The sequence below is a fragment of the Artemia sp. Qi Xiang Cuo genome, chromosome 5 (genome assembly GCF_049724085.1).
Source record: "Artemia sp. Qi Xiang Cuo chromosome 5, ASM4972408v1, whole genome shotgun sequence".
NCBI classification, from domain to species: Eukaryota; Metazoa; Arthropoda; class Branchiopoda; order Anostraca; family Artemiidae; genus Artemia; species Artemia sp. Qi Xiang Cuo.
In genome coordinates, this window is record NC_142798.1 from 23,210,461 (window position 1) to 23,236,579 (window position 26,119).

Sequence of the window (26,119 nt, forward strand, 5' to 3'; positions counted from 1 at the left end):
AGTTTTACATACCAGATTCAGATTATAGTCTATCCGCCTGCTCTTATACTGCTATCGATTTGCCGATTCTTCATTATTTTTAGACCTTTGCTCTAGGTGAGGATTAACTAAGTTCGTATCATTCCAGTAACAGATGTGTTTTTTTTTTCTTCTATTCTATTTTTGATCTAGGGCTCAAACTATTTTTTTTTTCTCCTCTCAGGGGATTCGAAATGAGATTAAAAGTCAATTTGATTTAGTCGTTTCCATTTGTACGTGATCTGGATCAGACTGCCGGTAATCTCAATTTCTGAACCTATGTAAGGAATATTTTCTAGGTTTTTCATAGACGTACAAGTTTAAGGTGATATGCTGTTTTTTTGTTTTTTTTTCTAATCACGAAAGGGAAACAAAGATAACAAACTGCCTGGAAAGTACACTGAAAAACGAGGGAAAATTTTCTGACAAATCTAACAAAATCACGTGACAAACATTAAGATTAAATCATCATTTCGGAAAATATCTAATTCTTCAGTTTTGGCTATATTATAACCAAATTCTTCAAAAGAAAATTTCAGAAACCTTTTGTAAAACCTCTTAGATAAACATTCAATTTGCGCATCTTCTTGAGCTAGTTTATTTTGGGCAAAAACTGTAAATGATAAGTAACATCTGTTGTTTCTGTTTGTTTTTATTTCTAAAAAGGTTTTGCTCCGCTCTCTTGAGAATCGTGTGCTAAAAACTTACCAAAATAACCGAACCTTTTTGGAAATTCTTGAATGGTCATTTCGATGAAATTTTTCATCAAAAAGCTCAGAATTTATTCTTCAATAAGTCCATATCTTAGTTCTGAGGGACTGTCGATTTTCGAAGAATTTGGACATAGAATGGGTTGTAATTTCACTGATCTGGATACACAGATCTGTATCACCTAGTCTTGAACTAGGGCTACTGTATCAGTTACATATGAACCGCTCAGACACAACTTAGGTCAAGTTGATAAACAAATTATGAGGATAATCTTGAAAAGAGATTTACTGTTGTTTTTAGTTTCATGAAAACCAAAAGTAAAAGGCCTTTTAGTTTTTTTTTTTTTTTTTCAAAGAAAAGTCAAGAATTTTTTTCATACATGCTTGAGCATAGAGCCCAAAGCCAGTTTTAAAAACAGACTTAACTGAATTGGCTTAAAAGAAAAAAAAATTAAATTTGACCCCAAAACATGTTTTGTCCTTTTTAGGATCAATGCTTTTTTTTTGGGTGAATGTACATCGAGTGCTGACAGTGAAAGTCTTAAAAACATAAAAATTTGGTTCGGTCCTATTAGTTTCAAGGCCCATATCTTACAATATATAACAAGTTAGGCTACACCAGTTTTTGCAGTCCAGTCCCTTTCCTTGCTTAGACATTGAAAAAAGTTTAAGTTAAGTCTGAATAAGAAAGATTCACTTTACCCGAGATAAGAGATAAATCAGCAGACAAGAAATACTTTTTCCAGGAAAATTGCTCTGTACAGACGCAAGAGGGAAATTCACAAGAAAACTACAAGGAAAGTTCTTTTCTTACTTTGATTAAAACTGTCATGGAAGATAAAATCACAATGGATGTGAAGTAATAATTCGTCTATTAGGCTACCCATGCGTTTAAATACCAAGGACAGTGAAAATAAAACCTCATTGCTTGAATTCATCAAGTAAAAACTTACACATCAATGTATATCTTTAAAGATTAGGAAAAATCAAAATCCAGCTTTCAATCAATCATCCTCATCATTATCATTTTATATACTAAAACACTATTACAAACGAAAAAAAGTTATTCGGCCCAAGAAGCTTGGCTTGTTGTGGGCCATCTAACACAATAATAGAGCACCAAAAGAACCATGAATAATATCCTAAATCAAACAATATATACGAAAGAAAAGATGTAGGAGAATAAACAATAGCATTAGACCCCGGCAACACGCCCGTGCATCGACCGAACGCCGCCAACGAGAGGCCCGGTTGACCGCAACCAAAGTGTCACTACGCCGCTGGCACGCCACATGCGCACCGCCGCCGGCAGAGGCGGTAGCATTCCGCTGACTTTGAATTAGTTTTACGGCAATTTTTATTGTGTCAACCGCAAAGTCAAAGCTTTTCTTCTCTCATGTGGTTAAGTATTTCAATTTTCCAGATTAAAAATCAAGCAGGGCTTGCGTTATCCCCGGATTTTTGGGGATTTCCCCAAAAATCTACGTGTCACCCCAAAAAAATTTGGTTCCCCGAATCTCCGAAAATCACCTAATCACGGTGCCACCCCTAGTAATTTATCACTAGTGACTATCCCTGCCAAATATTACTTTGTATACTATAATTCTATACCACTCGCTTGTTCGTTAATTTTCCTCTCTTTTGTTACTTTGCATATAAACCGGACAGATACAATTGCAATATACACGGTTGTTCATATGTTGACAAAAGTATCGTTACTTATGCATTAAAAAAAAAGTGTTTTAACTGAAAGCAAGGAGCGACATTAAAACTTAAAACGAACAGCAATTATTCCGTATACGAAAAGGGCTGTCCCCGCCTCAACGCCACGCTCTTTACGCTAAAGTTTTTTTTTTATTGTTTTAAAAAATAGAGTGGTGAAAAAGAATCAAACTTTAGTGTAAAGAGCGAGGCGTTGAGGAGGGGACAGCCCCTGTCATATTCTCCTTAGCATTTTTCCATTGGAATGAGACTTTAATCTCTAATCGATTTCTCGATCACTCCAGAAATGCCCCCTTACGTGAAAATTATTTCCCAGAAAACAAAACGCGCGGAAAAAAGCCCCCGGATAATTCCTCTGGAACTTCTACGCATGAAAAAGTTGACAAAGAGAATATAATTAAAAAGAATTTAGTGTAGTAACTCTGTCAAAACCCCCAGTGTAAAATTTCCCCTAGAATATTCTCTCATCAGAAACTTCCCTACCAGAGGAAGATTCGCTCCTTAGAAATTCACCCCAAGCACAGCCCCTCCCCCCCCCCGAAAAGAATGACTGTATATTTCCCAATAACAAATACTATATGTAAACAATGGGCAAAGTTCACAACTTGAAACCCTTCCCCAGGGACTGTGGCGGGTCATTTTACACCTAAAGACATAGTTATTATTTTTTTCGACTAATCTGAACAAAATGGCTATTTCAAAATTTTGATCCGGTGACTTTGGGAAACATATGAGTGTTGGAGGAGGCCTAGTTGCCCTCCAATGCTTTTGGTCACTTAAAAAGGGCACTAGAACTTCTGATTTCCGTTCGAATGAGCCCTCTCGCGATATTTTAGGACCACTTGATCGATACGATTACCCCTGGGAAGCAAAAACAAACAAATAAACACACATCCGTGATCTTTCTTCCGACAGAAAAAAAAAATACTAAATTCCATATTTTTGCATATAGGAGCTTTAAATCTCAACAGTAGGGTTATCTGATACGCTGAATCTTATGGTGTGTGATTTTCATTAAGATTCTATGACTTTGTGGGGGTGTTTTACGCCTTTTTCGAACATAAGGCAAATATTCTCAGGTTCATAGCTTTTGATGGACAACACTAAACTTGATGAAAATTATATATTTGAAATCAGCACAAAAATTCGATTCTTTTGATGTATCTATTGGTATCAAAATTGATATCCGTTTTTTAAAGTTTCGGTTACTATTGAGCCGGGTCGCACCTTACTTACAGTTCCACGAACTGTTTGATAAGATTAAACCCTTTCAAATACAGTTTCCGAATTGCTAAAAGATTCATATATAATTCGTAGTCAAGAATTTTATTTTTAAGTTGAACGGAACCCATACACTATATAGGTGCAGTTGGATTTTGAAATTGATAGTCAACAGATTGCTGCGACAGCTGAATAGTAAATTTGTTGAATTTTGTTTTCTTTTGCTATTTTTACATAGATTTTCTTAATACTTAATACACAATTATTGAACACCTGATAGACTAAAGAAAATGCAATCTTCTTTCAGAAAAATTTTTACTCCCCCCCCCCCCAAAAAAAAACCTTCTATTGAGACAAAATTAAGCTATAGACTATGTACAAGATTGGGGAAATGAGGATTGAAACGGAAGTGACCCCAAAAATATGATTTATAAAAAAAATTGTATGTTATTGCCAATAGGGGAGGGATAGAGGGCTATCATTTTTAAATGATTATACCTCAATTTTTTTTTATTGAAAGCAGGGATGCCAATAAGCTAATTATTTTTTTCATTTAAAGCAGAGACCGAAGAAAATGATATGAAATTCCCTGGGAAACCATAGAAATATTTGATAGACCCAGGGCCCCCCAAATGGGACTTGTTCATTGTTTTGGGTATTTTTGGATTTCTCATAGGCTACTGGCCTAATTTGGCTTTTATGTGTGCTCCCTGTTAATTAGATTTCTTAGACCTTATTGAATGCCACCGCGAATCTATTATCTATTATTTCAACTATTACGCAAGGGTTCTGACACGCCACAGCTATTTCGTTTTTTCCAGATTTCTACTTCTGTTGATGAAGAACGAAGAAGACCAGCGTTCAGCCAGCGACTTGCGAAGTTTTTAACTCATGAATAGGCCCAAATCTATTGTAAATTCAAGCTGGGATTTGAGAAAGACTGATGAAAACATTAATGTTTGCGGTCAACATTGATCGCGCCGGCAGCGTGCCACCGACATCTCACCGGCGGCGACACGGAAAAATCCTCGGCGGCGCGCCGCTGCTGCTATTTTTCGCTCCGCCACCGTCGACCTTCCCTTATCGGCGCGGCGCCGGGGTCTAACTAGCATACAGTATTAAAAAAAAAAAAAAAAAAAAAAAAAAAAAAAAAAAAAAACAAGGACTTTACAAGCAGTTTTTGATAGTAAGGGGGATTAGTTTTTAAAAAAAAAGAGAGATGAAACTCAGTGAAAAACTAACGGTACTTACGTGTTACAGCGACCACACTTAGTTCTTGATCCGTAATGAAACCAGTTTTATGTGTCCATAGCCTGAGCGAGATAAACTATGATGCAAGCATATTTTAGTTAAATATTTACCATATAGAAAGCAGGTCGTCCCCGTCTGGGGTGGGAGGACGTCATAAAGAAAAATTTAAAGGAAATTGGAACTTCGTGGGTAGGTGTAAAAAGGAAGGCCTTGAATAGATTGCGATGGAGGAGGAGCGTGCGCAGCTATGATGGCCTCAGGTGGCTTGGTGCTGCGATGAGTTGTTAGCAGTAGTAGTAGTAGAGGTGGTTGGGTATCTAATATAATGCGTTCTGGGCGACCTGTTTTCCATAATTCTCTGTTGTATTTTCCATAATTTTGTTACTACAGTATTATACTTTCATTATATTTTGGTATATTTCATAAGGATTAACTTAACTTCAATTCTTTGGTGTGGTCGCTATAACACGTAAGTACCAAACAAACTAAAAACATAAGGCACCAAATAGCTTAAGAAGTTGATGCTTTACTTCGAAGGTGTAGTCATCATTGGGAATAAAAAGATTGTTAATGTTTGAATTTTTACGGACGAGCGTCAAAAAGTAATTAGTAATACTTATTTATATTCACTGTTGAAGATGGCAACATTGACAAAAATATGGTGCTGCCGAAAAAATTCTAAACTTGAAACAACAAAGACAGAAATCTTAGACAATTACTATTTTCCAGTACGAGTATACGTAAGATGGGTTTCGGGGGAGGGGGAGTTTTTATTCTCATGTCCTTAGTACTATCAAGGAGGCACACTTGTGCCTCTATAAAGAGGCGACCCACCACAATGTTAAGCGATTTCAGGTCCTAGAGGTCGCAGAGAGACGGTGGTAATCGCATTTTGTAGCCCAAGCTCAAACTAAGAAACTTGCAAAATTTCATCCTCCTCCGACTTTATCTTCATGGGGTAAACTGGGCCGGAAGTTTCGACCCTCCCACCACAGCCCCCCTTTAACGTTGAAATTTAGAGGTTAGGTTTTCCTAGGGCCCGGGAGCTTATCCTCGAAATTTCATCTCAATCCGATCACTCCTTCCCTGTTTTCAAAAAACCAAATATAGCCACTTAAAATCATCATCATCTCTTTTTTTTTTCTTAGCCACGCCTACAGGACACAGTTGGCAACGGATCCGGTTGAATGAGGACTCATTCAAAGCAGAATTCGACCTGTTAGGGCCTTTTGATATTTTCAGACCGAAAAAATTACCCCCCGAATTTACATTTACGAAAAACCTCGTTTTTCTATATTACCCCATGTTAATTTTTCCCACCACAAACCCCCTTTAACGTTGTCTGATCGGGCTGAAATTTAGAGGATAAGCTTTCCTGGGGCCTGGGAGCTTATCCTCGAAATTTCAGCTCAATCTGATCATTCCTTCCCTGTTTTCCAAAAACCAAATATCAAGTTTTTTGGGAATTTGCTTGCGTCGAAAATAGCTTCCATATACTAAAAAAACAATTACCATTGTATCTGTATAGTCCAGCGATTGATACTTCAGAATGTCAGGGGGAATCTTATTTACTGTAGTCCCATAAAAATTAGAATTGCGGGATTTTAAATGCCGAACTAAGGTTTCTGTCAAAATAAGATTTTACTACACTTGAGCTTTAGTTAAAACTAACTTACAGAATCAATAGTATGTCAAACCGTTGGCAATAAAGATTTAGCAAGAATATAGAGATGGATTCAGCCGTATTTGAAGTCCAACTAGTCGGAACTTCATCACAACTAAGCATAGGCACTGTTTCTATTTTCTGTTTCTGTTCTATTTTCAAAGTATCTGTTTCTGTTCTGTTAATACAAAGAAGAAAAAAACAGAAACAGAAGACCTGCTTTTAATTTACCTGTTCTGTTTTGTTCTGTTTCTGTTTTTATAATAGCTGTTTTGTCCGTTTCTGTTTTTTTTTTCCTACCTGTTTTGCTTCTGTTTCAAATATTATTTTAGTGGCACGATAATGATATATTTGGGCTTGCAAAATTGCAAAGTAGTGTTTTAAATCATAATTTTAAATGGTGAAGAAGCGTGGTTGTGCCTCGTACAATTTTTTTAGAATTGGAACATAAGTAAAATGATGGAACTCAATGTGTGCATATCAAATAGTGCTGCTAGATGTTTTCAGCTATGCTTAGGAGCCAGAAGAGATTAGGTATGTGTGTAAATGTTAGAACAGTAAAGGTGCAGTTTAGTCCCACTAAAACAACTTTCTTCTTACTGTACATTATTGAGTCAATTGAGCAGCAAAGTTGCACAGATACTGTCAAGGAGAAGAAGGATACAAACAAATCACTTATTACTGTCATTTTGGTTTTATTGGTAGGGCCTCTGCATCCTACATTATATGGGAAGTAATCTACATCTTTAGCCGGGAGAACTTTAATTTAAGTGTTTTTTATGGAATTTATGCTGCTAGATAACAGTGACTTGCTATGATTATCCAACTAGCCTATACGTGATAAATACTGACTATTAATTACAAATGTTCTTAAATGCTTAGTCAGAGAGGAATCTAAATGTATTGAAGTCTTTCCCAGTAGAAATATATGTTTTTGCTGGCAAATCTTTATTGCATCAACATAACAAGACAGCCAAATACACTTTTTCTCATTTTACTAAAACCATCTATAAATAAAATCAATAGAAACCCTTTCAAGGAAAAGCCTAAAGTTGAAAAGTGGCCTGACTAGCTGATTTTCCGGAAGGGCCAATGTCTTACAAAATGCTGATATAGTTTTCTCATTCAGTAGGATTCCAATCTTCCGGTGATCACGGTATTTTTTGCCATACAGCACAAGAAAAAAAAATAACACTATGCGGTATATTATTTCTTGTATCTGTCTCTTAAATATCCATTACAGACAAGCAAATTCCCATAAAAATTAATATTATGCTGCAAATGGTCTAAGTTCTTAGGAAAACATAGTTGGTAACTGTCATTTTGTTTTTATTTGATGACAGATTTTCTGGGCTTATTGCACCAACGAAACTGCTCAGGGGGCAATTGGCCCCTTCCCCCCTAGTTACGCAATTGAGGTGGAAGAGGTCAGACATTTGGGCGGAAACTGCAATTTTCAAAATGGTGCGCTACTGGAAGATGCTTCTAATTTTGTGAAAAATCCTAAAATCAGCCTTTGTTTTAAGAAAAGCAACGACTTAGAGGTTCCAAGTAAAACCTAGAAGCTATTTCTCTGGGTATCCTAGGGGGGAAAAGGAAGCAAAGAAAGTATCAGGTGAGACTTCTGCAAAGTGCCTCTAAGGGCTAAGGGATGTCTCTGCTGCGACATTTATATGCCATCTTAAAAGTACGCACACAATTGATGTGCACAATAATGAAGTATATGCGGCTAGTGTAGCAAATAACAATCCCAAACCAACTGAAAAAAATATCAAGTCAGGCTGCTTCCCTGAAGAAAGCTCCCGATAGCAAAGCAAGTGACACAGAGGGCAATGAATGGAAGAACAGACGTAAGACCATTCTTTATTTCCAATCGATCAAAAGAAGCTCCTCTTCAGTAGCTCTGCTACAAAGCACTGTTTAAGGACAAATTGCCATTTTCTGTGTTTGATAAGCCAGATATGCAAGAGATTATTTAAAAGACAATAGGAGACACGAAAGCACCATTCATCCTCACATAAATGTTGCTGCCAGAAAAAAAATAAACAGAAGGCTGGTGAAAATGGTGAAAATGATTCAGACGGCTTTTCTGTTCCTTGTTCTGAAAATTCCAGAAGTGAAAATACTTTTGCTGAAGAATATGATGAAACTCATGCATTGTCTATGAAAGAGGGTGGTGGAAGTAATAGAGAAGAACAGTGGACACTTGGAGACTTGCTCAAACATTGATAATACTGGGAAAATTATTTATAAAACTAAAGTTTCCACTGTCCAGCATGGTAACTTTAAAAGACGTTGACTTTAAAGCGAGTGGTCTTCGTTCTCATATCCCTCTTGACGTGAAAATACGATGGAATAGCACATTGGAAATGATTGAGCCTACAAAAACATAGGGAGCCTGAAAACAGTTTTTCACATTCGACGAATGAAACGATTCTTTTAGGAGTCTCTGGCTGATGTCTTATGGTTGAACTGTACTAGAAGCTGCTATTACCGTACTTTCTCCCATGCGCAATGCCACTGTACTGATAACTGCTTCGTCATATCCAACTGGCAGTCGAGCACAAACAGTCTTAGAAGGGCTTGAGCTCTTTTGTAGTACTAGAGCCGGTGACAGTCCCTTAGTTACACCCCTCAAAGAATTTATAGTCATGGACTTAAAAAAGTATTTTATAACAAGCCTTCATTTTGAAATTTATCATTACGAAAAGGCAGCTTTTAAGGATTCTTCAACATCTGAAAGGTTTGAAAAGTCATTTGGGGATCGTTCTCTGATCCCTCAATCTTTGACGCCATTATTGTGGGATATATTAAGTAATGGTGCAGAAACCGCGAGAGAGCCCACTCCTAGTCGCCTTTTTACTGCTGAAGTCCTTGAGGTTATGGTAGAGGCCATTGCGGAAAGCTTGTTCGAGTCGTTTTTGGATACAACAAGTTTTAAAATCGGAAGACGCTCCTGCAGCGTCAGCAACTCTGCCGTAAATGCCTTAAAATCTGTTGAGAAGAAACTGCTAGCCTATCTTTCAGAGTGACATAGAGCTTTCCAATACAGTTTTTCTTTTTTCATCAAGTTGTATAAATACAGTAGTGCAAATTAATGTAAATCCTCGGGGGACAAAAACCGCGATTTTCCGTATATTATACCTATTAAATATTGGCAGATCCAGAGTTTCTGGAGGGGGGGGAGGGGGGGGGGGATCGAATAGGAAATCAAATTAGTATTCTCGGATTGCGTAATTATATTTAGTTATAATTGAGGGTGCCGCTCCCCTTTACCTTTGGGAATAGACATGAAAACGTGTCTACATAAATTAAAGCTTGCCCTCTCGTATTCTTAAAACAAAAGTTTGAAGTAGTAACAATTTTTATGATTGAGCAAGTGAATGTGTTGGAGAGAGTATTTTCTGCCAGTGCCCTTTTTAATAGTCGAAACTGATTGGAGGGCAACTAACTCCCCTCTCACGCCCACCTTTTCACCAAACACATCCAATAAAAATTTTGATAAAGTCCTTTTGTTCAACGTAGTTGAAAGTTCTGAAAATTGGGTCTCTGAGGATGACAACCCCCCCCCCCTCATTCCCTCAGGGTAATGGTTATAAGTTATGCTTATATATATAAGGTTTTCATAGAAAGAGTTGTCGTAGAAACTTCAAAAGGGGTTCATTCAATTGGAAATTGAAATGGCTAGTTCCCTTTTGAATAGTCGAAAGTGATTGGAAGGCACCTAAAACCCCTTCCATGCCCACCATTTATACAATCACATCCAATCAAAATTTTGAGATAGCCCTTTTTCAACGTAGTTGAAAGTTCTGGAAATTAGGTCTTAGAGGATGATACCCCCCCCCCTCAGAGCCATCAGGCCAGGGATAATAACTTATACCCTAGGTGCATATAAGGTTTTTATTGAAAGCTTTGTCTTAGAAACTTGAAAAAGGGGCTCATTCGATTTAAAAATCAAAGATATGCTGATCTTTTTAATTATCAAAAGTTTTTGAAGAACAGTTAACCCCCCTCTCATGCTAACCTTTTTCCCCAAACACAACAAATACAAATTTTCAGATAGCTCATTTTACTCAAAGTAATTGAAAGTTTTGGAAATTGGGTCTTTAAGGATGACACCCCCCCCCCCACACACACACACACACATCCCTCAGGGCAAGGGTTGTAAGTTATGCCCTGCGGGCATATAAGGTTTTTTTTATAGAAAGCGTTGTCGAAGAAACTTCAAAAAGGGCTCATTCCATTGGAAATTGAAATGGCTATTGGCCTTTTTAATAGTCGAAAGTAATTGAGGGCAACTAACCCTCATCTCACACCCACCTTTTTCTCAAACACATGCAATCAAACTTTCGAGATAGCCATTTCTTTCAACGTAGTTGAAAGTTCTTAAAATTATGTCTTTGAGGATGACAACCCAACACAGCCCTCAGGGAAAGGGTTGTAAGTTATCCCTTGGGGTCATATGAGGTTTCCATAGAAAGGATTGTCGTATAACTTAAAAAATGGCTCATTCGATTGACAATTGAAAGGGCTAGTGCCCTTTTTAATAGTTGTAAGTAATTGAAGGGCAACTAACCCCCCTCTCACGCCCACCATTTCCTCAAACACATACAATCAAAATTTTGAGATATTCATCTTGTTCAACGTAGTTAAAAGTTCTGGAAATTGGGTCTTTTAGGATGACAACCCCCTCAGAGCCCTCAGAGCAAGGGTTATAAGTTGTACCCTGGGGGGCATATAAGGTTTTTACAGAAAGTTTTGTCGTAGAAACTTCTAAAAGAGCTCATTTAATTGGAAATTGAAAGGGCCAGTACCCTTTTTAATAGTAAAGTGAAGGGAGAGAAAATAACCCCCCTCTCACGCCCGCCATTTCCCCAAACGCATTCAATTAAGATTTTGAAATAGTCATTTTGTTCAACGTGGTTGAAAGTTCTGTAAATTATGACTTGGATGAGGACAAAACCCCCCGAACCCCTCAGGACAAAGGTTGTAAGTTTTGCCCTGGGGGCATATAAGGTTTTTATAAAAAGCGTTTTGTAGAGACTTTAAAAAGGGCTCGTTTGATTGGTAATTGAAAGGGCTAGTGTCCTTTTAATATTCGAAAGTGATTGAAGGGCAACTAGCCCCCCTCTCAAGCCCATCATTTCCCAAAACACGTCCAATCAAGATTTTTGAGTTAGACATTTTGTTTAACGTAGATGAAAGTTCTAGAAATTAGGTCTTTGAGGATGACACTACCCTCATAGCCCTCAGGGCTAAGGTTATAAGTTATGCCCTGGGGGCATATAAGGTTTTTTTTTATAGAAAGTGTTGTCGTAGAAACTTCAAAAAGGGCTCATTAAAATGGAAATTGAAAGGGCTATTGCCCTTTTTAATAGGCTAGTCGAACTGATTGGAGGGCAACCAACCTCCCTCTCACGCCCACCATTTACCCAAACACAGTCAATCAAAATTTTGAGATGGTAATTTTTTTTACTTAGTTGAAAGTTCCGGATATTATGTCTTTGAGGATGATCAACCCCCCCCCACACCCCTTAGGGCAAGGGTTGTAAGTTACGCCCTGGGGGCATATAAGGTTTTTATAGAGCGTTGTAATAGAAACTTCGAAAACGTCGAAGGGCTAGTGTCCTTTTTAATAGTCAAAACTGATTGGAGGAAAGCCAACACCCCTCCCACGCCCACCATTTCCCGAAAAACATCCCAAAAAATTTTTGAGATAGCCATTTTGTTCAGCGTAGTTGAAAATTCCGGAAATTATTTCTTTGAGGATGACACTCTCCCCACAGCCCTCAACGCAAGGACAGTAAGTTATGCCCTGGGGGCATATAGGGTTTATAGAAAGCGTTGTCGTGGAAACTTCAAAAAGGGCTCATTCGATTGGAACTTGAAAGCGCTAGTGCCCTATTTAATAGTCGAAAGCAATCAGAGGGAGAATTCCCCCCAACGCCCATCATCTTCCCAAACACTTCCGATCAACATTTTGATATGGCCATTTTCTTCAACGTAGCTTAAAGGCCTGGAAATTATGTCTTTGAGGATGACAACCCTCCCCGCATAGCCCTCATGACAAGGGTAGTATGTTATGCCCTTGGATTATATAACGTTTGTATAGAAAGTTTTGTCGTAGAAGCTTCAAAAAGGGCTCATTCGATTGGAAATTGAGAGGATTAGTGCCGTTTTTATTAGTCGAAATTGATCAGAGGGCAAATGTCTCCCTCCATGCCTATCATTTCCCCAAACACTTTCAATAAAATGGTAATATAGCCATTTTGTTAATCCGATCAGAAAGGTCTGGAAATTATGTCTTTGAGGATCACAAATCCCCAAGCCCTCAGGGCAAGATTGTATGTTGTGCTCCGGGGACATATAGGGTTTTTATAGAAAGTGTGGTCATATAAACTTCCAAGGGAGCTCATTGGATTGGTAATCAGACGCTATAGTAGTCTTTTTAAGAGTCAAAGTGATCAGAGCGCAGCTGCCCTCTCACCCCTACACACACGTCATACTGTCCCGAAATGCGTCTAAAAGAAATTTTGAGATAGCCATTCTATTCAAAATAGTCTAAATATCATATGGCGAGGCTTTTTGCGGTTGAAACAAACCCCAGAGATTAGGGAAAAGGGTTGTAAGTTATGAACAGGGGGTATTAAAGGTTTTTATGGAAGGGATGGTTGTTTAACTTCAGAAGAAGCCCAATCTTTCTCCCTGAAAAAGACTATGCCAATATAAAACGAACGGAAATTAATCAACAAACTTTTGCACAAAATTAAATTTTTCAAAGAAAAGTAAAGAACTCCATTAAACCATAAATGAACAAAAATAGAAACAAATAATCTACCAAGCGTACAATTACCACAAATCAGTATCAATAAATAAATTAAACCCAAAACAAACAGAAATTAAAATAAGCAAAACTAAAAAACCAGTAGAAATTAATCTGAGTAGGGTTCTAAACCCTATGCTTATTATATTCTAAACGCTAGAATATAATTTGTACTTTACTGAAAAAAAAAATCGTTTAAATTTTTTCATTTATAACTTTAAGAAAACAAAAATTAAATTAAGATGTTAAGGAATAAATATCAGCATATGTATATTGAACTGACAATGCACATTTTTTTCAGTAAATTCATTTGAATTCTTTCAGTAAAGTACAAATAATATTTTGGCTTTTAGAAAGCATAGGGTTTAGAATCTTACTCATATTATTTCCTGCTCGTTTTGAGTTTGACTTATTAATATTTATGTTTGTTTTGGGTTTAATTTATTTATTGATACTGATTTGTGGTAGTTGTATGCTTGGTAGATTATTTGTTTCTATTTTTGTTCATTTTTGGTTTAATGGAGTGAAAAACTTATTTTGTGCAAAAAGTTTTTTGATTAATTCTATTTGTAAGAAGAGAATACTTAAAGAAAGTATTATATAGCAAAGAGTCTAAATTTCTTTGAAATTCAGAATTTGAAAAATTGCACATTACTTATTTACTTAAGAATGAATTCGGTGGAAGGCCTAAAGCAATATTTTCCAGCGCGATGCGCCGTAAAAATATGGGAAGTACTCGTAAACCATTAATTTTTCTTTTGAAAATTTTTTGCACACGCATTGGCTAGGAAGTAGGAAATAATTATTCTTAAAAGGCTGTTTTAAGCTGCGAGGTAACGAAAATTTTTGAACTGGCAGTAAGAAGTGTCATTTTCCCATGCATTATTCTTCTTTCATACTTTTGTTTAAGATGGCTTCCAAACACCAGGACGGGGCGGGAAGAATGGTCTGGAGGGAGAAACTGTCCCCTCCCATATTAACTATGGGCTCTGCTTAAACATTAATGACCTTGAGCTTACTGTATAATTTATCTCTAAAAATTAATCTACTTTTGAAATGTTTGTAATAACGATTAAGCATTTCCGGGAAGTCCGAGGAGATGTTGTATAAACATAAAAATGTATTTTTCGAAAACAAGGAACGGGAAAATGGGAGAAAATAATCACAAAGAAAAAAATGATGGTGATATGTGTGTGCACAGACAATTTTTTGCCCCTTTATTAGAAAAACTGCTCTTTTTTGTGGAAACTATTTGCTGCAATAGTACTAGGTTTTCTAAAAAGTGTTACTGCCAGAATAAAAGTATTACCCGTGGTTAATGGCAATTTTCGACTTATTTTCGACTCGGTCAAAAATTTCGGGGGAGGGGGGGTTCAAACCTGGTACCCCCCCCCCTGGATACGGCCTTGGTTTCTTCAGAAAAACAGAATAGGGCCCATGCTTAATCACAGCTGGTTTATCAGAATATTACCCGTAAAATTATGAGCAGCATATGTGAAATTGCTGAGAAACGTATGGTAATTGCTGGTTTCCATATTCAAATAAGCACTGAAATCTGATTCAGCCCTTCATCTTTGTTGATTCCCACATAATATGATAGTTTTATCTTGATAAAAGATATCACCGACCATTTATATTTAAAATGCAGAAAGACTTTTAAAGGGGGGGGTTAGGGGGGGGGTGTAAATTCTGGAAATATTTGAAATGCATTAAATGATAAATTAATAAATTGGAGATCAGCTAGAACTATTTATAAAGTGACAAGATTCTGTTTCATGATATGACCGAGGGGTAACAACTGGGCGTTTTGAGGGACGCCTGGAGGCATGAGGCACGGAGGCACGCCGGAGGCATATTCCAAAGGGCGCAATATGTAAATATATACAGCTTGCCTGTTATTCGGTATCTGTCGAATATTTCAGCACCTTCAAAAGAGATCGTTTAAAACTTAGAAAAAATCATTTACGGGTTTATTTGGCAAGGAAAAGAACCCCCAAGACTGAAAACCACTGATATGTACCTAAAGAACAAGAACAGAGGACTGCAAGTTGTTGATATCCATGCAAAAACTAGGTAACTCTACGATGGCACTGATGGTGTCACTTTTTCCTATTACACATGCAGCGTTGCCACCAGCTCAAAAATAAAATTCCGATTTTTCTTCAAAAAACAATCCCTAAATTTCAAAAGAATCCCGGAACACGGTTTTCAGGTTATACAGCAAAGGGCTGCGCGGTGATGACGTAAAAATCAAGGTGCGAAATTCAAAGTACCGTAAAACGTGGTTTCTAGTTGTAACTAACAAATGATTGTCAATATTCCTAGTATTATTTCGACGTGAAAACGTTCTGGTGGATTAGTAGGATCTACGACAAATATTTTAGGCCAAAACAATTCGCCAAAGTTCCGAAAAAACGTGTCTACGCATCCACGTTTCATCGTTATTTGAATTTCCCGCCCAAGAATTGACGTCACGCTTCGCAGCCCTATTCAATATGGCTTGGCAAGCGGTAAAAGTTGCCTTTTATCAGTTCTTCACACGTCCCTTTCCCTTTTATCATACCTGCTTTTCTGTTTAGTGGCTAAAACGATAAGAATTCCAAATAGGGATAGGTCCTTTTATTAGACAGTGAAACGAAAATATAAAACAAAAACTCTAAATATTTCGATGACACAGTCGGTCATTATCATCAGTAGAGTTACTACTATGCTGGCTGTGCCAAGACGCACCCTTGGATCTTGGATTCTTAATTGTACTAAAAAAAAAGGAATCTGCTGCTTTGACACGAAAGAATCCGGAGAAACACAGATCCCTTTTTCCTGAATGTACTTAGAATCCAACTTCCTGGGTATTAAACCCAGTTCTTCAGGTATTTGAAGAGAAAACTGTAAAGCAACAGTCAGAAAAACTGTTACTACCGAGTTATTAGTAAATAGCGCTAAGTAAAGCAACCAACTAAAAAAATAACTAGTTTCTCAGATATTTATTGGTATGTTTCAGTAATCATCTCGATAATCACAGCTCAAATGACAACCCTAAGAAACTGGACAAATGAGCTTCAGTAAATCAAACTAAGCTAGGTTAGCACAAGTATAAACACTAAGTCTTCTACTACTAAGTCTTCTACTGAGCATAACAAATTTTCCGATGGTATTCATCGCTTCCGCTGCCCTAGATCTCGGAATGCATTCGAGACTCATAAAATTATATCAAGAACTCAAGCGAATGGGGGACGAGGGGCAAACGCACTTGAGCTGGAAGGACCAGCCCCGCCGTGGGTGGTCTCCTCGTCCGTAGGAGACATGGTTCAAGATTCTGTTCAGTTCTGTGCCCTCATGCACGTCAGTATTAAGGTTATTTTTGGTTTTTTGTTGATGGGTTGGTTGTATTTTGTTTTTTTTTTGTTGATTAAGGTTGGTCGTAAAAAGAGCTGAAAAAAAGAAAAATAAGAAGGAAAAAAGTGCCACCGCAAGAATGGGTTTCTTGTGGACAGAGGACGCCCAGTCTACGGGAGAGCAAATAGTTTTTTTTTGTGTTAAAAAATTTTAAAGTTGTAAGAGTAGGCCTTTTGGAAGACCACCTTTAAAATTCGAATTCGTATTAGTGAAAATTGAAGGATATGAATTTTAAAAAAAATTTAAGAAAAAATGCCACCGGAAAAGCGTCTTCTAGAGGGGGAAGGACACCCTGGAACGGGGGGAGCAATAGATATTTGGCAAGAAAAAAGTTAAACGGTAGTGTGCCTTCATGTCCACTAATACATTGACTGGTATATAATAAAAAAAAAAATTGTTTTTGAAGTTTAGGTGATATGATAATGTATAAAATTGTAAGATTTATATGTTTTTGTATTAAAATATCACCGAGTGAAGAGGAGGAGCGGAGAGAAAAAAAAATAACAACTACCTTTGAAAAATGTTAAACAAAATTCTTTCTGTTGACACACAGAACATGGCGATGGTGGTGGTTATGGTCTTGAGGTCAGTTTTCGGCTTATGTGCCATTTTTAACATGATGATTGCGATGCTGACGAGACATCAAAAAAGTGGAACCCTTTCTTCTGGATAAATGAATTCAACCCTGTGAAGACGTCTGAGTCGAAGCCAAAGACAATGTTGGTGCCGATTTCCCTAAAAAACGGGTTCTGCTGAATGCATGACATACAGGCTGGAGTCACAGTAACAGTGGTCTAGTAATGTGGCAGTTAATGTAAGATCAGCATTCAGCTGGAACCACTGGCACATAATTCCTATGTCGTCAGGGAACGGCATCACCAAATTCTGCTTGTCTACAGAGTGGCACCTTCACCTAGAGAAGCAGCCAAACAGTGTGACCCACCCAACTAGTACTCTCTTTCCCCTGCCAACCGGTCTGTAAGCGCACCATTCACCGATACACAATTCCGATTTCACACCGATCTCTGCATTGGTTTGTGGCGACTCACGTAGTCCTATTCGTCGGCCCTGGACCATCACCCGTTTTAATCTGTTACTACTCAGCTTCTCAGAGCCTTCCCTTAGAAGCCACACCAGCGTGGATTTTTTTTATTGGTGTTATGGAGCCGTCAGAAATCTTGACAAGACAAAACCTAGAATACTTTATGTTCGTCACAGGCTCACTAACCAAATTTTTCTCAACTTGGTGTTTCACACAGTGAGCAATCACTGGCAAATCTTCAAAGATGTCGTCACTTTCCGCGCCCGATTCAGTGTCAGTCGCGGAAGCCTTTTCCTGCTTATCGGACAGAGTATTTTCCCCTGAGTCATCGTCTGAGTTACTGTCGTGAAGTACAGAAAGACGAACATTCGGTACTTGGTGACCGAAAGCAGAAAGTACGTCGTAGGGTATCAAGGCTTACATTATTCGCTGGATTTTAATATGAGCTCGCCCTAGCTCGAGCTTGATTTCATCGTCCCCGGGCAAAGAAAAATCGGAACTGACAGACACAACACCAATGGATCTAAGTCGCTTGGCTTTGGGCAAGGACAACTGTTCATTAGAATATTGAAGTTCAAAATCCGTTATACTTTCATATCGACAAATTCGATGTAGAAGTTGGAGGAACGAAAACTTTATTACAGTACTGTAAGTGCTGGTTTGAGACCGCGTCTTCGTAAAAGAATCTTCACACGGTTGGCTATTCATGTCGGAGAGTTTGAAAAGACGTTCGAGCCCAAGCCGTTTGAATCGACGAATGAGAAGCACTAGGAAATGCATATTTATCTCTAGGCAATGGTAAAGGCTCGGGTAAAGGTTTGTGATAATAAAATTCTCGTTCAAAGCACAATGTCCACTTTTTAGGACCCAGGATCTCCAATGTCGAACGCAGTAAACAACACGACCAAGTAAAGATAACCTCTCAAGAGGAGAAAGTTTGCCGTCGTAAAAAACGCGCCGTACGCTTTCCATAAGCCAAAGATAAAACTGTGCTCCTTCGCTTTCAGGTGTGCCGGAGGCACGAAGGAAGGGACACCTGCGACGGTCAGTTATAAGCCCCTCGTTTCTGAAATACCAGAATCACCCTGTATTTAGATACCCTTCCTCTAGGCCTAGCCTATATTTACACAGCATGGTATAGCCTATTATTTAAGCAGGCTGGACCCCCCACCCCCACCCCCACCAAAACTATCACTTGCCCTAACTCTATACCTATGCTTGGCTTACCTAAAATTTGGTTCCTCTTGATCTGGGCCCTCCATATCAGCAAAATTACATCAGAATAATTTCAAACAACTGCGAGAAAAGTGTTGCCGGCTTCTGCTGCGAATTCCCTGTTAAGTCTAAAAAAATCCCTAATTTTTGAACAAGCAACGAGGCCGGGTGTCTCGGAGTCACGGAGGCAGGCCGGAGGCACGGAGGCATGCCGGAGGCATGGAGGCAGAGCCGGAGGCACGAAGGAAGCCTTTGTCCTATCCTCGTCAGTCCCTATTAGCTTTAGTTGTACCAATCAATCTCTCTTTCAAAAGATTGATTTTGACACCCATGACTCGTGGCAAGGAAAGGTTTTATAAATCTGAAATATCAATAGCATAAAATGGAAAGCAGGTTATCTTGCTTTGGGAAATTTATATTGAGCGGAGCATTCCTAAGGCTAGTTTGCCAGGCCAAGGCAAATATCAGGAGACTTTTGCCCTTAAAATGAAATTCAAAGGGAATCCCATTGTAAATCTTAGCGAGTCTTTGATCCCTTTGTTTAAAGTAGGTATTTGCGAGGATTTGAGGAAATCTTGAAGAGAATTTTAATAGCTATCTCTTTCAATTTCAGGACCCCACTAGGTAGAGTGCACTAGGTAACTACAGCTAGAATGGTCAATACCGAAATTTAGAAAAAGTAAGACATAAAAATTTAGCGTTAAGTTCTTGAGGATTAGCAAAATAAATTTTCCAGGTGGAACAGGTATTAAATTTCAACGTTCTAAAAGGATTTTATCCCTATTTCAACTTTTATTTATAATTAATTAAAAAAACTTTCCGAAAAATAAGTTTTTCAAAGAAAAGTAAAGGCCATTTTAAAATTAACTTCAGGAGATATGAATACCTGTTCAAATTCAAACTCAAAACGACCAGAAATTACTATTAAAAAATAAATGAAACCCAAAACGAACAGAAATTAAATAAACAATCATAGCAAAAAACATTCAACAAGTAATAATATAAATGAATAAATAGATCTTAAAGCGAGTAATGCTTAAAATGAATATAAAATCAAGCTTAAAACAAAAAAAAATATTTTGCTATTGAAGTGTAAATGAAACTCAAAACAAACAGAAATTAAATAAACAATCAATGTGAAGAAACATACAATATATATTAATGTAAATGAATAAATAAATCTTAAACCGATTAAAATCTAAATTGAATCTACAAATCAAGTTTGAATCGAATAAAAATAACTACAAACAAGAGTTTGGGTATCGCCTCACTGCAGAAGCCTAAAACCTACTGCGTCATTGGCGCCTTATTGAAAACTATACGAGTCTTGAACAGTTTTGGAAATTATAAACAAAATCAAATTGAATATTAGATATATAATGATATTAATTATTGAAAGATCCATCAGTTCAGGATTTTTGTTCACTGTAATTTTTATTTTCATTTTCAATACTGTAAGAACTGCAAAAGAATAAATTTGTAATATAAGAGTAATTCATTTTCAGTGAAGCACCAATGACGCAGTAGGCTTTAGGTTTTTGAGGTCAAAGAAGGGGGCAGTATCCAAATTTTGTTTGTAGTGAAACTATATTTGTCTTGACTAATCTTGAAAAGAACTAATAAATTAAACGGAATATTTGATGTATAATGATATTAATTGCTGAAAGCTCATCAGTTCAAAATTTTACTGTAATTTTAATATTAAGTACAAAAGAAAACATTTGTAATATAATTCGTTTTCAGTAAAGCGCCAATGACGCAGTAGGTTTTAGGCTTCTGCAGTGAGGCGATACCCAAACTCGTGTTTGTAGTTATTTGTATTCGATTAAAACTTTTTCTGAATATTCAATTTAAGTTTCACTCGTTTCACGATTTATTTATTCCTTTACATTAATGCATATTGTATATTTGTTTGCATTGATTGTTTATTTAATTCCTGTTCGTTTTAAGTTTCATTTATACTTTAATAGCAAACTATTTTTTTTCGTTTTAAGCTTGGTTTTCATATTCAATCCAAGCATTACTCGCTTTAAGAACTATTTATTCATTTTTTTTTATTACTTGTTGTGTGTTTTTGCTACGATTGTTTATTTAATTTCTGTTCGTTTTGGGTTACATTTATTCTTTAATAGAAATTTCTGGTCCTGTTGAGTTTTAATTTTAAAAGGTTTTAATATATCCTGAGCTTAAGTTTAAAATGGCCTTTACTTTTCTTTGAAAAACTTATTTTTCGGAGTTTTTTTAATTAATTTTTGTTCGTTTTTGATTGCAAAAAGTTTCAAGTTTTAATTGCATGGGGGGGGGGGGTTCTTACTGTCCGATTATTCTTGACTTCAAAAAACGGATCTAGAACTTTCAATTTATATCGAATGAGGCTTTTTATCAAAGTCTATACGATTACCTCTTTGATAAAAACCTTATATATGAACAATAGACAGCTTGCATAACTTGTGGACAGCGATTGGCAACAATGAATGGATTGAAAAATAGCTCCAATAAGGGTGTTTTGGCCATTTCACTTGCTGACACAAAGGGATCACGACTGTTTGGAGTTGACCTTAATAGGATTTTGTGTGCCAAGGCAATCTTGCATCTATCACAGAGTATGTATTTTAACCTTATAATTCGATAATTATAACAGATTTACTATGTGTTCTTCCCATACAAAACTTTACCTTATTAAAGTCTTTAGGGTGGGGGCGGCGTAGTTGGAATAAGGAAGAAAACTTTAGCGTATACACTAGGAGCGGGGGAGGGGGAGGTTGGAGGCTCATCCAATACGGGGCGGACTTCACTTATCTCCTCCGTCCCCGATTTAGGAGATTAGACAGACTCATTGGGCTGTAGAATGTTGGACCGTTTAAGTTGTGGAAGACGTTAAATTACACAAAAATACTTATAATTTTCAGTTATTTCAGGATTGATTTCATAGATTGTGGAATGGTGAGCCCCCTGGCCCATCATTTGGGTGAGCCTCAACTCATAATATGCAATTTTTATTAATTGTTCCGCGTTATGTGCATATATTATTCTATATATGTTATTTTGAGTTATACTTTTATCGCATTGCGTTCATTTTTAAGACTTGAGATAAAAACTGAAACCTTAGCGGAGACGTGGTAGGGGGAAGTCTCCCCCTTCACATGCATAATTGAGCAGCCACAGAGAAAGTAATACAAATGAAATTAATCTTTCTTTTGAAAATGTCTTTTTTCAAAAGACACGAACAAAATCGTCTAAAGGAACCTTAAGTGCTATCTCTGACATTTCCGTTGATTCTTTATTCCCGTTACTTTCAGATGTAAAATTTAGAACATTATCGAATGGGTTTAGTCGTCCCCTCCCCGAATAATTCACATTTGGAAAACCCACCCCTGGGAAATTCCTCCCCACTCAAAGAACATTTTCTTTTCCTGCTAATAATTGCCACGAGTTAAATTCCACCCAGCAGAAATTTCCCAGCCGTGGAATATGATCCCCCAAACATATTCCCTTCAAATAATTTCGGATATTCATAAAAATGGAAACTGAAACTTCTACTCAACTTTTTAGGTCAGAAGCAATGCTATAGCGTTACCTAAGTAGAGAGCCATAAGGGTTCAATGAATTAATACTTATTTATTTTTCCAGGGGCACTTTATGTGGAAGAGGTGGTCGCATAAACTTTGGAAAGGGATTCATTGAATTACAAATTACAATTTATAGTGCTCTTATACCAAGGGTGGATCCAGTTTATTTTTAGGGGGGGGGTGCGAAATAAGTTGATCCGATAGAAGTACGTACGGGGAAATATCAACTAAAGAACATTAGCGTTAATTAAGTAAATTGCATTACGTTAGAATATATTAAGGGGGACGCCCCCCTCGCCCCTCCCCTGTATCATCCACTGCCTTACACTCTCTGTTTCTTTCCTTGTTAGGGAGGAGAGCAGATGCCTAATAGGTGTGTGTTAATACCAAAACATTCTAACTTTCATTGGGCCTTCATAAACAGAATTAGAATTAGTATAAACAGAATTATAAACAGAATTAGTTACAAGGGAGGGGTGGGGAAAAAGAGCGGGGGGGGTACTTGCCCTTCGATCAATTATGACTCGTAAGCTGGACTAGAAATTCCAATTTCCAATCAAATGAACCCTCTCTGAAGTTTACACGAGAATCCCTTCCAGCCCCCCCGGCCCTGGGGGGTTTTGTCGACGCCAGAGCTTTGTTACTTAACCTTTCAACTATTTTTAACAAACTTTTTATCTGATACATTTAGGGCTTGGAGGCGGGTGGGGGGGCTAGATGCCCTCCAATCTGTTTTGACTCTTCAAAACTGAACAAGAACTTTCAATTTCGAATGAAATGAGCCCTCTCTAAAGTTTATAAAAGTATCCCTTCCATAAAAAATAATATGAAGGATTCGGAGAATCCTTATATTACAACCCCTGCCCTGAGGGCTGTGGGGGGAGTTGTCATCCTCAAAGACCTAATTTCCAGGCCACTACGTTTAATAAAATGGCTGTCTCAAAATTTTGATTGGATGTGTTTGGGGAAAAGGTGGGCGTGAATGGGGGTTAGTTACCCTCAAATCACTTTCGACTATTAAAAAGGGCACTAGCCCTTTGAATTTCCAATCGAATGAGCCTTTTTTGAAGTTTCTACGACATCGCCTTCTATAAAAACCTTATATGCCCCCAGGGCATAACTTAAAACCCTTGCCTTGAGGGTTGTGGGGGAGTGTCCTCCTCAAAAACATATTTTCTATCTGAAAATCAACTACGCTGAACAACATGGCTGTCTCAAAATTTTGATTGGATTTGTTTGGGGGAATGATGGGCGTGGGGGGGAGGGCTATCTGCCCTCCAATAACTTTCTACTTTTAAAAAGGGCGGTAGGCCTTTGAATTTCAAATCGAATTAGCCTTTTTTGAAGTTTCTACGACAACACCTTCTATAAAAAACTTATATGCCCCCAGGGCACGACTTAAAACCCTTGTCCTGAAGGTTGTGGGCGAGTGTCCTCCTCAAAAACATATTTTCTATCTGGAAATCAGCTACGCTGAACAAAATGGCTATCTCAAAACTTTGTTTGGATGTGTTAGGGGGAAGGAGGGGCGGGGGGGGGGGGGGCTAGTTGCCCTCCAATCAATTTCGACTATTGAAAAGGGTACTAGCCCTTTAATTTCCAATCGAATGAGCCTTTTTCGGAGTTTCTACGACACCGACTTCTATGAAATCCTTATAAACTCTCAGGTTATAGCTTAAAACCATAATCCAGGAGGTTTTAGGGGAATTTACTCCTCAAAATATACTTTCTATATGGAAATAAACTACGCTGAACAAAATGGTTATCTCAGAATTTGAGTGAATTTGTTTTAAGCGATGATGGGCGTGGGGGGGGGGGGCTAGATGCCTTCCAATCATTTTCGACTATCAAAAAGGGCACTAGAACTCTCGATTTCCAATCGAATGAGCCCCCTTTGAAGTTTCTACAACGACCCCTTCCATATGAAGTGACCCTGGGAAAAAAAATAATAAAACATTGGAGCCCTATGGCCTTTACTATAGGCAACGCTCCAGCGCTGCCTCTGATCTATTAATCTAAAAAAGGAAAGAAGATAATATTTATAACTGAGAAATAATTTTTGAGCATTTAATTTTACAAACAGTATTTGTTAGTTTTGTTTTTCCAAATGCTAGAATTTATATATACAATACTATAAATGGATATATATATATATATGTATACATATATATATATGTATATATATATATATATATATATATATATATATATATATATATATATATATATATATATATATATATATATATATATATATATATATATATATATATATATATATAGATAATATATATATATATATATATATATATATATATATATATATATATATATATATATATATATATATATATATATATATATATATATATATATATATATATATATATATATATATATATATATGGCAAAAAAAAAAGAATGTCATCCTAATCCAGCAATTGAGACAAATGTGCACTTGAACGATGTTTTGACCTTACTCATCTATCCAACTACCTAGGACCAAACAGTATAACCGAACCATCAACCAAATAGAAATGTCCAAATCCATGCAGTCGTCATCAATAAATGTAAGTCGTTGTAAATTTACAAGCAAAAGCACCTTAAATCTAGCGAAATATTTCCAAGTAGAACCTTCCATAAGGGCTCATCAGAAGAAATACCACCTGCCTTAACGGGTTTCGAGGCTTTACTTTCTTTACCCGGCAGAGTGGAGCCTCTAACATAAGATCTATATGATATCCCTATGCCAGGCAAAACTTGTGAAAAACATACATACTTGTAAAGCTATTCAAAATTACATAAAAAATGAGTTTCATTCTTTCCTTAGTAAAATTCCAGAGGTGACTGAGCAAAGACCATTCTGGAACAAATGAAGACGGGTCCAGATGTGAGTTATAAAAAAAGTCTTTTATTGGTATCCGGAACCAATTACAGATTTGAAGTTCTTCAAGCTTGTTTGAAAACAGTCAACAAATTCAAAATTCCCAAAAAGAAAAGCGAAAGAGAAATTATATTAAAATATAATTCAGTATTTCTTTATAATTTTTTGTATATTTACCTAAAAGTTCATGATACATAAAACTAAATTTTTTGAATTACCAACTAATTTTTTTGGCAGAAAAACCTCTTAAGATCAGTTTTTCGCTCAGCTTTTTACATCTATTTTTAAAATCTGTGCAATTACTGCATATTTTTGCATACCTAAGTAATTGGGAATAATAAGCTGAATAAGTAATATTTGAATGTATATAGCTTTCAAGAAATGGAAAATTAATTACTTCAAAATTGAAATCATCCGTTTTATTATATATTTTAAAAACTAATTTATTATTATCTGAAATATTAATATTTAAATCTAAGAAATGGTCAGAGTGTCCTATCCCATAGCTAGGCTCCAGAATTAACTCTTGTGGATAAATATTTTTTGAAATCTCAATAAACTCCGCACAAGTTATTACTAAGAGATCGTCCGGATATCTTTTATTA

At 36.9% G+C, this 26,119-nt stretch overlaps 1 protein-coding gene across 5 annotated transcripts in view; it reads right to left on the minus strand.

Annotated features, from left to right (window-relative positions):
- LOC148951958 (long-chain-fatty-acid--CoA ligase 1) overlaps positions 1–26,119 on the minus strand; it is a 215,285-nt gene that overhangs the window by 23,251 nt on the left and 165,915 nt on the right. The window lies entirely within an intron of this gene.